Raw genomic sequence first — 12,486 nt, 5'->3', positions numbered from 1 at the left:
ATTAGCAGAGGATGGTTTCGATCCATCGACCTCTGGGTTATGGGCCCAGCACGCTTCCGCTGCGCCACTCTGCTACATTTTGAAGAGATTTGGGCTTGCAAATCTTTGGTTTACTAATCAAGTCTTTACGGGTAAAGATAGTGCGAACGCACGATAACTTGACTGCATTTGCAGGAAGGAGGACAAGATTTGCAACTGCTTTTATAAGACAGAGGTAATGATCCATACTTTTAGCATATTAGGAGAGTTTTTGATTGCTCTTTCATAAGTCCAACAACAAATAAAGTTGCTAGTATTTTGGTATGGTGATGCACTGAAAAACATGCTTTGGTTGAGTCAGTGAGCTCAGACTCATTTTACAGCTTTTCTTGATGGCTGAGGTCTCAAACACACAACCTCCTTACAGGTCAATTTTTTTTTCGGTATTCGTCTTGTTAACAGACAGCGAACCTTGTCAAATGGCAGTGGTGGGATTTGAACCCACGCCTCCTGAGAGACTGGAGCCTTAATCCAGCGCCTTAGACCACTCGGCCACACTACCTGAAAACACGCCCTACTGGTGTTTGCACTCACTCACTTAGTGAGCTACGCAGCACACACTTGTTCCACTGAGAACCAAGATTTCGAGATGTTCCAGTTACCTTGTTCCAACGTTTAGCCTTTTAGTCCAGAAACGTGATCAGATGACCAAAGCAGTTGAATTGAAAATAAAGAGTAGTCGTAGGTTGGAAAAGCAAAAAAAAACTTGCAGCAGCTGCTTTGGATTTAAGCACGATGTCTGCTTTTGCTCAACAGTTCTTGTCCTTTAGACCCTTGCGGCAATGGTCGCTAAGTCAATTAGCAGAGGATGGTTTCGATCCATCGACCTCTGGGTTATGGGCCCAGCACACTTCCGCTGCGCCACTCTGCTACATTTCGATGAGATTTGGGCTTGCAAATCTCATCGAAATGTTGCAGAGTGGCGCCTTAGACCACTCTGCCACACTACCTACTAGTCGTAGGTTGGAAAAGCAAAAAAAACTTGCAGCAGCTGCTTTGGATTTAAGCATGATGTCTGCTTTCGCTCAACAGTTCTTGACACACGTCGCTAAGTCAATTAGCAGAGGATGGTTTCGATCCATCGACCTCTGGGTTATGGGCCCAGCACGCTTCCGCTGCGCCACTCTGCTACATTTTGAAGAGATTTGGGCTTGCAAATCTTTGGTTTACTAATCAAGTCTTTACGGGTAAAGATAGTGCGAACGCACGATAACTTGACTGCATTTGCAGGAAGGAGGACAAGATTTGCAACTGCTTTTATAAGATAGAGGTAATGATCCATACTTTTAGCATATTAGGAGAGTTTTTGATTGCTCTTTCATAAGTCCAACAACAAATAAAGTTGCTAGTATTTTGGTATGGTGATGCACTGAAAAACATGCTTTGGTTGAGTCAGTGAGCTCAGACTCATTTTACAGCTTTTCTTGATGGCTGTGGTCTCAAACACACAACCTCCTTACAGGTCAATTTTTTTTTTCGGTATTCGTCTTGTTAACAGACAGCGAACCTTGTCAAATGGCAGTGGTGGGATTTGAACCCACGCCTCCTGAGAGACTGGAGCCTAAATCCAGCGCCTTAGACCACTCGGCCACACTACCTGAAAACATGCACTACTAGTGTTTGCAGTCAGTCACTTAGTGAGCTACGCAGCACACACTTGTTCCACTGAGAACCAAGATTTCGAGATGTTCCAGTTACCTTGTTCCAACGTTTAGCCTTTTAGTCCAGAAACGTGATCAGATGACCAAAGCAGTTGAATTGAAAATAAAGAGTAGTCGTAGGTTGGAAAAGCAAAAAAAAACTTGCAGCAGCTGCTTTGGATTTAAGCACGATGTCTGCTTTTGCTCAACAGTTCTTGTCCTTTAGACCCTTGCGGCAATGGTCGCTAAGTCAATTAGCAGAGGATGGTTTCGATCCATCGACCTCTGGGTTATGGGCCCAGACTGTGCTAAGTCAATTAGCAGAGGATGGTTTCGATCCATCGACCTCTGGGTTATGGGCCCAGCACGCTTCCGCTGCGCCACTCTGCTACATTTTGAAGAGATTTGGGCTTGCAAATCTTTGGTTTACTAATCAAGTCTTTACGGGTAAAGATAGTGCGAACGCACGATAACTTGACTGCATTTGCAGGAAGGAGGACAAGATTTGCAACTGCTTTTATAAGATAGAGGTAATGATCCATACTTTTAGCATATTAGGAGAGTTTTTGATTGCTCTTTCATAAGTCCAACAACAAATAAAGTTGCTAGTATTTTGGTATGGTGATGCACTGAAAAACATGCTTTGGTTGAGTCAGTGAGCTCAGACTCATTTTACAGCTTTTCTTGATGGCTGTGGTCTCAAACACACAACCTCCTTACAGGTCAATTTTTTTTTCGGTATTCGTCTTGTTAACAGACAGCGAACCTTGTCAAATGGCAGTGGTGGGATTTGAACCCACGCCTCCTGAGAGACTGGAGCCTTAATCCAGCGCCTTAGACCACTCGGCCACACTACCTGAAAACACGCCCTACTGGTGTTTGCAGTCACTCACTTAGTGAGCTACGCAGCACACACTTGTTCCACTGAGAACCAAGATTTCGAGATGTTCCAGTTACCTTGTTCCAACGTTTAGCCTTTTAGTCCAGAAACGTGATCAGATGACCAAAGCAGTTGAATTGAAAATAAAGAGTAGTCGTAGGTTGGAAAAGCAAAAAAAAACTTGCAGCAGCTGCTTTGGATTTAAGCACGATGTCTGCTTTTGCTCAACAGTTCTTGTCCTTTAGACCCTTGCGGCAATGGTCGCTAAGTCAATTAGCAGAGGATGGTTTCGATCCATCGACCTCTGGGTTATGGGCCCAGCACGCTTCCGCTGCGCCACTCTGCTACATTTTGAAGAGATTTGGGCTTGCAAATCTTTGGTTTACTAATCAAGTCTTTACGGGTAAAGATAGTGCGAACGCACGATAACTTGACTGCATTTGCAGGAAGGAGGACAAGATTTGCAACTGCTTTTATAAGATAGAGGTAATGATCCATACTTTTAGCATATTAGGAGAGTTTTTGATTGCTCTTTCATAAGTCCAACAACAAATAAAGTTGCTAGTATTTTGGTATGGTGATGCACTGAAAAACATGCTTTGGTTGAGTCAGTGAGCTCAGACTCATTTTACAGCTTTTCTTGATGGCTGAGGTCTCAAACACACAACCTCCTTACAGGTCAATTTTTTTTTCGGTATTCGTCTTGTTAACAGACAGCGAACCTTGTCAAATGGCAGTGGTGGGATTTGAACCCACGCCTCCTGAGAGACTGGAGCCTTAATCCAGCGCCTTAGACCACTCGGCCACACTACCTGAAAACACGCCCTACTGGTGTTTGCAGTCAGTCACTTAGTGAGCTACGCAGCACACACTTGTTCCACTGAGAACCAAGATTTCGAGATGTTCCAGTTACCTTGTTCCAACGTTTAGCCTTTTAGTCCAGAAACGTGATCAGATGACCAAAGCAGTTGAATTGAAAATAAAGAGTAGTCGTAGGTTGGAAAAGCAAAAAAAACTTGCAGCAGCTGCTTTGGATTTAAGCACGATGTCTGCTTTTGCTCAACAGTTCTTGTCCTTTAGACCCTTGCGGCAATGGTCGCTAAGTCAATTAGCAGAGGATGGTTTCGATCCATCGACCTCTGGGTTATGGGCCCAGCACGCTTCCGCTGCGCCACTCTGCTACATTTTGAAGAGATTTGGGCTTGCAAATCTTTGGTTTACTAATCAAGTCTTTACGGGTAAAGATAGTGCGAACGCACGATAACTTGACTGCATTTGCAGGAAGGAGGACAAGATTTGCAACTGCTTTTATAAGATAGAGGTAATGATCCATACTTTTAGCATATTAGGAGAGTTTTTGATTGCTCTTTCATAAGTCCAACAACAAATAAAGTTGCTAGTATTTTGGTATGGTGATGCACTGAAAAACATGCTTTGGTTGAGTCAGTGAGCTCAGACTCATTTTACAGCTTTTCTTGATGGCTGTGGTCTCAAACACACAACCTCCTTACAGGTCAATTTTTTTTCGGTATTCGTCTTGTTAACAGACAGCGAACCTTGTCAAATGGCAGTGGTGGGATTTGAACCCACGCCTCCTGAGAGACTGGAGCCTAAATCCAGCGCCTTAGACCACTCGGCCACACTACCTGAAAACATGCCCTACTGGTGTTTGCAGTCACTCACTTAGTGAGCTACGCAGCACACACTTGTTCCACTGAGAACCAAGATTTCGAGATGTTCCAGTTACCTTGTTCCAACGTTTAGCCTTTTAGTCCAGAAACGTGATCAGATGACCAAAGCAGTTGAATTGAAAATAAAGAGTAGTCGTAGGTTGGAAAAGCAAAAAAAACTTGCAGCAGCTGCTTTGGATTTAAGCACGATGTCTGCTTTTGCTCAACAGTTCTTGTCCTTTAGACCCTTGCGGCAATGGTCGCTAAGTCAATTAGCAGAGGATGGTTTCGATCCATCGACCTCTGGGTTATGGGCCCAGCACGCTTCCGCTGCGCCACTCTGCTACATTTTGAAGAGATTTGGGCTTGCAAATCTTTGGTTTACTAATCAAGTCTTTACGGGTAAAGATAGTGCGAACGCACGATAACTTGACTGCATTTGCAGGAAGGAGGACAAGATTTGCAACTGCTTTTATAAGATAGAGGTAATGATCCATACTTTTAGCATATTAGGAGAGTTTTTGATTGCTCTTTCATAAGTCCAACAACAAATAAAGTTGCTAGTATTTTGGTATGGTGATGCACTGAACAACATGCTTTGGTTGAGTCAGTGAGCTCAGACTCATTTTACAGCTTTTCTTGATGGCTGAGGTCTCAAACACACAACCTCCTTACAGGTCAATTTTTTTTTCGGTATTCGTCTTGTTAACAGACAGCGAACCTTGTCAAATGGCAGTGGTGGGATTTGAACCCACGCCTCCTGAGAGACTGGAGCCTAAATCCAGCGCCTTAGACCACTCGGCCACACTACCTGAAAACATGCACTACTAGTGTTTGCAGTCACTCACTTAGTGAGCTACGCAGCACACACTTGTTCCACTGAGAACCAAGATTTCGAGATGTTCCAGTTACCTTGTTCCAACGTTTAGCCTTTTAGTCCAGAAACGTGATCAGATGACCAAAGCAGTTGAATTGAAAATAAAGAGTAGTCGTAGGTTGGAAAAGCAAAAAAACTTGCAGCAGCTGCTTTGGATTTAAGCACGATGTCTGCTTTTGCTCAACAGTTCTTGTCCTTTGACCTTGGGAATGGTCGTAAGTCAATTAGAAGGGGAGGGTTTACCCACCACCCCTCTGGGTTATGGGCCCAGCACACCCCCCCCCCCCCCCCCTTTCACAATTTTTTGGAATTTTGGATTTAAAAAAAAATAAAAAATATTGGAAGAAAAATATTTCAAAATACCAAAAAAAATAAATAGACCGCTTGCTGTGCTCAATTCTTGACACGTCGCTAAGTCAATTAGCAGAGGATGGTTTCGATCCATCGACCTCTGGGTTATGGGCCCAGCACGCTTCCGCTGCGCCACTCTGCTACATTTTGAAGAGATTTGGGCTTGCAAATCTTTGGTTTACTAATCAAGTCTTTACGGGTAAAGATAGTGCGAACGCACGATAACTTGACTGCATTTGCAGGAAGGAGGACAAGATTTGCAACTGCTTTTATAAGATAGAGGTAATGATCCATACTTTTAGCATATTAGGAGAGTTTTTGATTGCTCTTTCATAAGTCCAACAACAAATAAAGTTGCTAGTATTTTGGTATGGTGATGCACTGAAAAACATGCTTTGGTTGAGTCAGTGAGCTCAGACTCATTTTACAGCTTTTCTTGATGGCTGTGGTCTCAAACACACAACCTCCTTACAGGTCAATTTTTTTTTCGGTATTCGTCTTGTTAACAGACAGCGAACCTTGTCAAATGGCAGTGGTGGGATTTGAACCCACGCCTCCTGAGAGACTGGAGCCTAAATCCAGCGCCTTAGACCACTCGGCCACACTACCTGAAAACATGCACTACTGGTGTTTGCAGTCAGTCACTTAGTGAGCTACGCAGCACACACTTGTTCCACTGAGAACCAAGATTTCGAGATGTTCCAGTTACCTTGTTCCAACGTTTAGCCTTTTAGTCCAGAAACGTGATCAGATGACCAAAGCAGTTGAATTGAAAATAAAGAGTAGTCGTAGGTTGGAAAAGCAAAAAAAACTTGCAGCAGCTGCTTTGGATTTAAGCACGATGTCTGCTTTTGCTCAACAGTTCTTGTCCTTTAGACCCTTGCGGCAATGGTCGCTAAGTCAATTAGCAGAGGATGGTTTCGATCCATCGACCTCTGGGTTATGGGCCCAGCACGCTTCCGCTGCGCCACTCTGCTACATTTTGATGAGATTTGGGCTTGCAAATCTTTGGTTTACTAATCAAGTCTTTACGGGTAAAGATAGTGCGAACGCACGATAACTTGACTGCATTTGCAGGAAGGAGGACAAGATTTGCAACTGCTTTTATAAGATAGAGGTAATGATCCATACTTTTAGCATATTAGGAGAGTTTTTGATTGCTCTTTCATAAGTCCAACAACAAATAAAGTTGCTAGTATTTTGGTATGGTGATGCACTGAAAAACATGCTTTGGTTGAGTCAGTGAGCTCAGACTCATTTTACAGCTTTTCTTGATGGCTGTGGTCTCAAACACACAACCTCCTTACAGGTCAATTTTTTTTTCGGTATTCGTCTTGTTAACAGACAGCGAACCTTGTCAAATGGCAGTGGTGGGATTTGAACCCACGCCTCCTGAGAGACTGGAGCCTAAATCCAGCGCCTTAGACCACTCGGCCACACTACCTGAAAACATGCACTACTAGTGTTTGCAGTCACTCACTTAGTGAGCTACGCAGCACACACTTGTTCCACTGAGAACCAAGATTTCGAGATGTTCCAGTTACCTTGTTCCAACGTTTAGCCTTTTAGTCCAGAAACGTGATCAGATGACCAAAGCAGTTGAATTGAAAATAAAGAGTAGTCGTAGGTTGGAAAAGCAAAAAAAACTTGCAGCAGCTGCTTTGGATTTAAGCACGATGTCTGCTTTTGCTCAACAGTTCTTGTCCTTTAGACCCTTGCGGCAATGGTCGCTAAGTCAATTAGCAGAGGATGGTTTCGATCCATCGACCTCTGGGTTATGGGCCCAGCACGCTTCCGCTGCGCCACTCTGCTACATTTTGAAGAGATTTGGGCTTGCAAATCTTTGGTTTACTAATCAAGTCTTTACGGGTAAAGATAGTGCGAACGCACGATAACTTGACTGCATTTGCAGGAAGGAGGACAAGATTTGCAACTGCTTTTATAAGACAGAGGTAATGATCCATACTTTTAGCATATTAGGAGAGTTTTTGATTGCTCTTTCATAAGTCCAACAACAAATAAAGTTGCTAGTATTTTGGTATGGTGATGCACTGAAAAACATGCTTTGGTTGAGTCAGTGAGCTCAGACTCATTTTACAGCTTTTCTTGATGGCTGAGGTCTCAAACACACAACCTCCTTACAGGTCAATTATTTTTTCGGTATTCGTCTTGTTAACAGACAGCGAACCTTGTCAAATGGCAGTGGTGGGATTTGAACCCACGCCTCCTGAGAGACTGGAGCCTTAATCCAGCGCCTTAGACCACTCGGCCACACTACCTGAAAACACGCCCTACTGGTGTTTGCAGTCACTCACTTAGTGAGCTACGCAGCACACACTTGTTCCACTGAGAACCAAGATTTCGAGATGTTCCAGTTACCTTGTTCCAACGTTTAGCCTTTTAGTCCAGAAACGTGATCAGATGACCAAAGCAGTTGAATTGAAAATAAAGAGTAGTCGTAGGTTGGAAAAGCAAAAAAACTTGCAGCAGCTGCTTTGGATTTAAGCACGATGTCTGCTTTTGCTCAACAGTTCTTGTCCTTTAGACCCTTGCGGCAATGGTCGCTAAGTCAATTAGCAGAGGATGGTTTCGATCCATCGACCTCTGGGTTATGGGCCCAGCACGCTTCCGCTGCGCCACTCTGCTACATTTTGAAGAGATTTGGGCTTGCAAATCTTTGGTTTACTAATCAAGTCTTTACGGGTAAAGATAGTGCGAACGCACGATAACTTGACTGCATTTGCAGGAAGGAGGACAAGATTTGCAACTGCTTTTATAAGACAGAGGTAATGATCCATACTTTTAGCATATTAGGAGAGTTTTTGATTGCTCTTTCATAAGTCCAACAACAAATAAAGTTGCTAGTATTTTGGTATGGTGATGCACTGAAAAACATGCTTTGGTTGAGTCAGTGAGCTCAGACTCATTTTACAGCTTTTCTTGATGGCTGAGGTCTCAAACACACAACCTCCTTACAGGTCAATTATTTTTCGGTATTCGTCTTGTTAACAGACAGCGAACCTTGTCAAATGGCAGTGGTGGGATTTGAACCCACGCCTCCTGAGAGACTGGAGCCTTAATCCAGCGCCTTAGACCACTCGGCCACACTACCTGAAAACACGCCCTACTGGTGTTTGGAGTCACTCACTTAGTGAGCTACGCAGCACACACTTGTTCCACTGAGAACCAAGATTTCGAGATGTTCCAGTTACCTTGTTCCAACGTTTAGCCTTTTAGTCCAGAAACGTGATCAGATGACCAAAGCAGTTGAATTGAAAATAAAGAGTAGTCGTAGGTTGGAAAAGCAAAAAAAACTTGCAGCAGCTGCTTTGGATTTAAGCACGATGTCTGCTTTTGCTCAACAGTTCTTGTCCTTTAGACCCTTGCGGCAATGGTCGCTAAGTCAATTAGCAGAGGATGGTTTCGATCCATCGACCTCTGGGTTATGGGCCCAGCACGCTTCCGCTGCGCCACTCTGCTACATTTTGAAGAGATTTGGGCTTGCAAATCTTTGGTTTACTAATCAAGTCTTTACGGGTAAAGATAGTGCGAACGCACGATAACTTGACTGCATTTGCAGGAAGGAGGACAAGATTTGCAACTGCTTTTATAAGACAGAGGTAATGATCCATACTTTTAGCATATTAGGAGAGTTTTTGATTGCTCTTTCATAAGTCCAACAACAAATAAAGTTGCTAGTATTTTGGTATGGTGATGCACTGAAAAACATGCTTTGGTTGAGTCAGTGAGCTCAGACTCATTTTACAGCTTTTCTTGATGGCTGAGGTCTCAAACACACAACCTCCTTACAGGTCAATTATTTTTTCGGTATTCGTCTTGTTAACAGACAGCGAACCTTGTCAAATGGCAGTGGTGGGATTTGAACCCACGCCTCCTGAGAGACTGGAGCCTTAATCCAGCGCCTTAGACCACTCGGCCACACTACCTGAAAACACGCCCTACTGGTGTTTGCAGTCACTCACTTAGTGAGCTACGCAGCACACACTTGTTCCACTGAGAACCAAGATTTCGAGATGTTCCAGTTACCTTGTTCCAACGTTTAGCCTTTTAGTCCAGAAACGTGATCAGATGACCAAAGCAGTTGAATTGAAAATAAGTAGTTGTAGGTCGGAGGTTGGAAAAGCAAAAAAACTTGCAGCGGCTGCTTTGGATTTAAGCACAACGTCTGCTTTTGCACAACAGTTCTTTTCCTTTGGACCCTTGCGGCAATGGTCGCTAAGTCAATTAGCAGAGGATGGTTTCGATCCATCGACCTCTGGGTTATGGGCCCAGCACGGTTCCGATGCGCCACTCTGCTACATTTTGATGAGATTTGGGCTTGCAAATCTCATCGAAATGTAGCAGAGTGGGCTTAGACCACTCTGCCACACTACCTGAAAACACGCCCTACTGGTGTTTGCAGTCACCACTTAGTGAGCTACGCAGCACACACTTGTTCCACTGAGAACCAAGATTTCGAGATGTTCCAGTTACCTTGTTCCAACGTTTAGCTTTTAGTCCAGAAACGTCATAAGATGACCAAAGCAGTTGAATTGAAAATAAAGAGTAGTCGTAGGTTGGAAAAGCAAAAAACTTGCAGCAGCTGCTTTGGATTTAAGCATGATGTCTGCCTTCGCTCAACAGTTCTTGACACATCGCTAAGTCAATTAGCAGAGGATGGTTTCGATCCATCGACCTCTGGGTTATGGGCCCAGCACGCTCCCTGCGCCACTCTGCTACATTTTGAAGAGATTTGGGCTTGCAAATCTTTGGTTTACTAATCAAGTCTTTACGGGTAAAGATAGTGGGAACGCACGATAACTTGACTGATTGGGGGACAGTAGGGGTGTTTGTGGGTTTGATTTTTTCCGAGACGGAGATGCGCCTTAGCCACTCTGCCACACTACCTGAAAACACGCCCTACTGGTGTTTGCAGTCACTCACTTAGTGAGCTACGCAGCACACACTTGTTCCACTGAGAACCAAGATTTCGAGATGTTCCAGTTACCTTGTTCCAACGTTTAGCCTTTTAGTCCAGAAACGTCATAAGATGACCAAAGCAGTTGAATTGAAAATAAAGAGTAGTCGTAGGTTGGAAAAGCAAAAAAATTGCAGCAGCTGCTTTGGATTTAAGCATGATGTCTGCTTTCGCAACAGTTCTTGACACTTTTCGCTAAGTCAATTAGCAGAGGATGGTTTCGATCCATCGACCTCTGGGTTATGGGCCCAGCACGCTTCCGCTGCGCCACTCTGCTACATTTTGAAGAGATTTGGGCTTGCAAATCTTTGGTTTACTAATCAAGTCTTTACGGGTAAAGATAGTGCGAACAACTTGACTGCATTTGCAGGAAGGAGGACAAGATTTGCAACTGCTTTTATAAGATAGAGGTAATGATCCATACTTTTAGCATATTAGGAGAGTTTTTCATTGCTCTTTCATAAGTCCAACAACAAATAAAGTTGCTAGTATTTTGGTATGGTGATGCACTGAGCAACATGCTTTGGTTAAAGCATGTTGTTCAGTGCATCACCATACCAAAATACTAGAGTCAGTGAGCTCAGACTCATTTTACAGCTTTACTTGATGGCTGAGGTCTCAAACACACAACCTCCTTACAGGTCAATTTTTTTTTTCGGTATTCATCAAAAACAACCGATCAACATACTTCTGGTGAGTCAGTGAGCCAAGGCTCAGTTTACAGCGTTTCTTGATGGCCGGGTTGTCAAACACAAGTATTTTACTTAATACCGTTGTGGCTCTCTGGGTTATGGGCCACGCCCACTTCCCCAGCACCACTCTACTTTATTTTTTGGGGGGTTTGGGCTTGCAAATCTGTGTTTTACTAATCAAGCCTTTATGGGTAAAGATAGTGTGTACTGATACTGCGATCTTATCCTGGATACCTAAAAGATTCCCCCGAATTACCAAAAGAGAGTTTGACGCCATAATTATCAAATCTATGTCACGTTAATAGTTTATTTCCATTACTGGTTGCTTGTCCTCTTGCCAGTCACACGGCCTTTTATTTCGATTTGGGTATTTTTTTTCCAGCTCCCGTTTCCTTTTTCCTTCTGTCTTCTCCGTCTCTCTTTGTCCTTTCATGCCCCCTAAGTTTCAGCTATCTGTTTATGTTCCCTTCTGTCTTTGCTTCGCCTTCATATTCCCTCTATTTGTCTCTGACTCTGTTTCACCTCGACATGGACCTCCATATTTCTCTGCCTCCTACTTCCTTTCACTCGATCCACTATATATATTGCCCACAGTCAGAGAGTTCATGGAAATGAGCTGTCAGCATCTCTCAGACACTTCCAGTGGTGTGGAAGGAGGGCTGATTCTCTTTTGCTCTCTGTCTCTGCTTTTGTCTTTTGATTTGGTGGAAGGAAGACATCTTTTCTTCATTTCTTTCCACTCAGTGCCCCGGGGGACTTGATGATACAAATAAGCAAACAGACAATGATCCACAACTACATAAGTAGAAATACAACATACATGTGTTAGCCCTTGCATCTTTTGAATAAAGCACAATATTCTGGTCGTTTTGACCCGATTGTCCTGCTTTATTCACCTGCTTGTATATGAGGAAGAACTGGAGCACATGAATCTCTCATAAATATACAGGTTGGCAGATAAATACAGACAGACAGATAAGACATTCATCATACTTTCTGAGGATGTTTGTCTGTATGCTACAAATTGAAAAGTTTGGCAGACTGCAGTGCATAAAATATTTTTGGATATTTCTTGATGAGCTGGTGTCTGTGAATTTTAGAATGAGATTGATTTGTAGAGGTAGAGCTTTTTACATGCTGAGTAATTTGTCAAGGCAGAGTGGAAGACCAATACAAAACTTTATTGTGATCTATTATTCAGCCAGAGGATGTTGACTCAGCACTTAATTGCTAAAACTTCAAGAAGGAACTCCAAAAATAGATTTTTCCCCTGCACACAACTTAAGGACTAGTAGGTAGTGTAGTCCTATTAGTATTTTGCTATTAGTAGCATCTAGTAACCATTCTGGGTTACTGTAC

The 12,486-nt window shown here is 43.3% G+C and overlaps 11 non-coding genes across 11 annotated transcripts; all 11 read right to left on the bottom strand.

The window, feature by feature from the left end:
- Positions 1–459: 459 nt before the first annotated feature.
- trnal-aag (transfer RNA leucine (anticodon AAG)) lies at positions 460–541 on the bottom strand. Its single transcript has one exon. It is a non-coding gene; the product is annotated as a tRNA-Leu (tRNA).
- A 1,014-nt stretch (positions 542–1,555) lies between these two features.
- On the bottom strand, positions 1,556–1,637 carry trnal-uag (transfer RNA leucine (anticodon UAG)). The gene has a single exon. It is a non-coding gene; the product is annotated as a tRNA-Leu (tRNA).
- An 817-nt stretch (positions 1,638–2,454) lies between these two features.
- trnal-aag (transfer RNA leucine (anticodon AAG)) lies at positions 2,455–2,536 on the bottom strand. Its single transcript has one exon. It is a non-coding gene; the product is annotated as a tRNA-Leu (tRNA).
- Positions 2,537–3,290: 754 nt separating this feature from the next.
- On the bottom strand, positions 3,291–3,372 carry trnal-aag (transfer RNA leucine (anticodon AAG)). Its single transcript has one exon. It is a non-coding gene; the product is annotated as a tRNA-Leu (tRNA).
- A 752-nt stretch (positions 3,373–4,124) lies between these two features.
- On the bottom strand, positions 4,125–4,206 carry trnal-uag (transfer RNA leucine (anticodon UAG)). Its single transcript has one exon. It is a non-coding gene; the product is annotated as a tRNA-Leu (tRNA).
- Positions 4,207–4,959: 753 nt separating this feature from the next.
- On the bottom strand, positions 4,960–5,041 carry trnal-uag (transfer RNA leucine (anticodon UAG)). Its single transcript has one exon. It is a non-coding gene; the product is annotated as a tRNA-Leu (tRNA).
- Positions 5,042–5,984: 943 nt separating this feature from the next.
- Positions 5,985–6,066, bottom strand: trnal-uag (transfer RNA leucine (anticodon UAG)). Its single transcript has one exon. It is a non-coding gene; the product is annotated as a tRNA-Leu (tRNA).
- A 753-nt stretch (positions 6,067–6,819) lies between these two features.
- trnal-uag (transfer RNA leucine (anticodon UAG)) lies at positions 6,820–6,901 on the bottom strand. The gene has a single exon. It is a non-coding gene; the product is annotated as a tRNA-Leu (tRNA).
- A 753-nt stretch (positions 6,902–7,654) lies between these two features.
- Positions 7,655–7,736, bottom strand: trnal-aag (transfer RNA leucine (anticodon AAG)). Its single transcript has one exon. It is a non-coding gene; the product is annotated as a tRNA-Leu (tRNA).
- Positions 7,737–8,487: 751 nt separating this feature from the next.
- On the bottom strand, positions 8,488–8,569 carry trnal-aag (transfer RNA leucine (anticodon AAG)). The gene has a single exon. It is a non-coding gene; the product is annotated as a tRNA-Leu (tRNA).
- A 753-nt stretch (positions 8,570–9,322) lies between these two features.
- Positions 9,323–9,404, bottom strand: trnal-aag (transfer RNA leucine (anticodon AAG)). The gene has a single exon. It is a non-coding gene; the product is annotated as a tRNA-Leu (tRNA).
- Positions 9,405–12,486: the final 3,082 nt, after the last annotated feature.

Source organism: Dicentrarchus labrax, unplaced genomic scaffold (genome assembly GCF_905237075.1).
Source record: "Dicentrarchus labrax unplaced genomic scaffold, dlabrax2021, whole genome shotgun sequence".
NCBI classification, from domain to species: Eukaryota; Metazoa; Chordata; class Actinopteri; family Moronidae; genus Dicentrarchus; species Dicentrarchus labrax.
The sequence above is the reverse complement of the archived record's forward strand: the minus strand, read 5'-3'. Positions and strand labels throughout refer to the sequence as shown.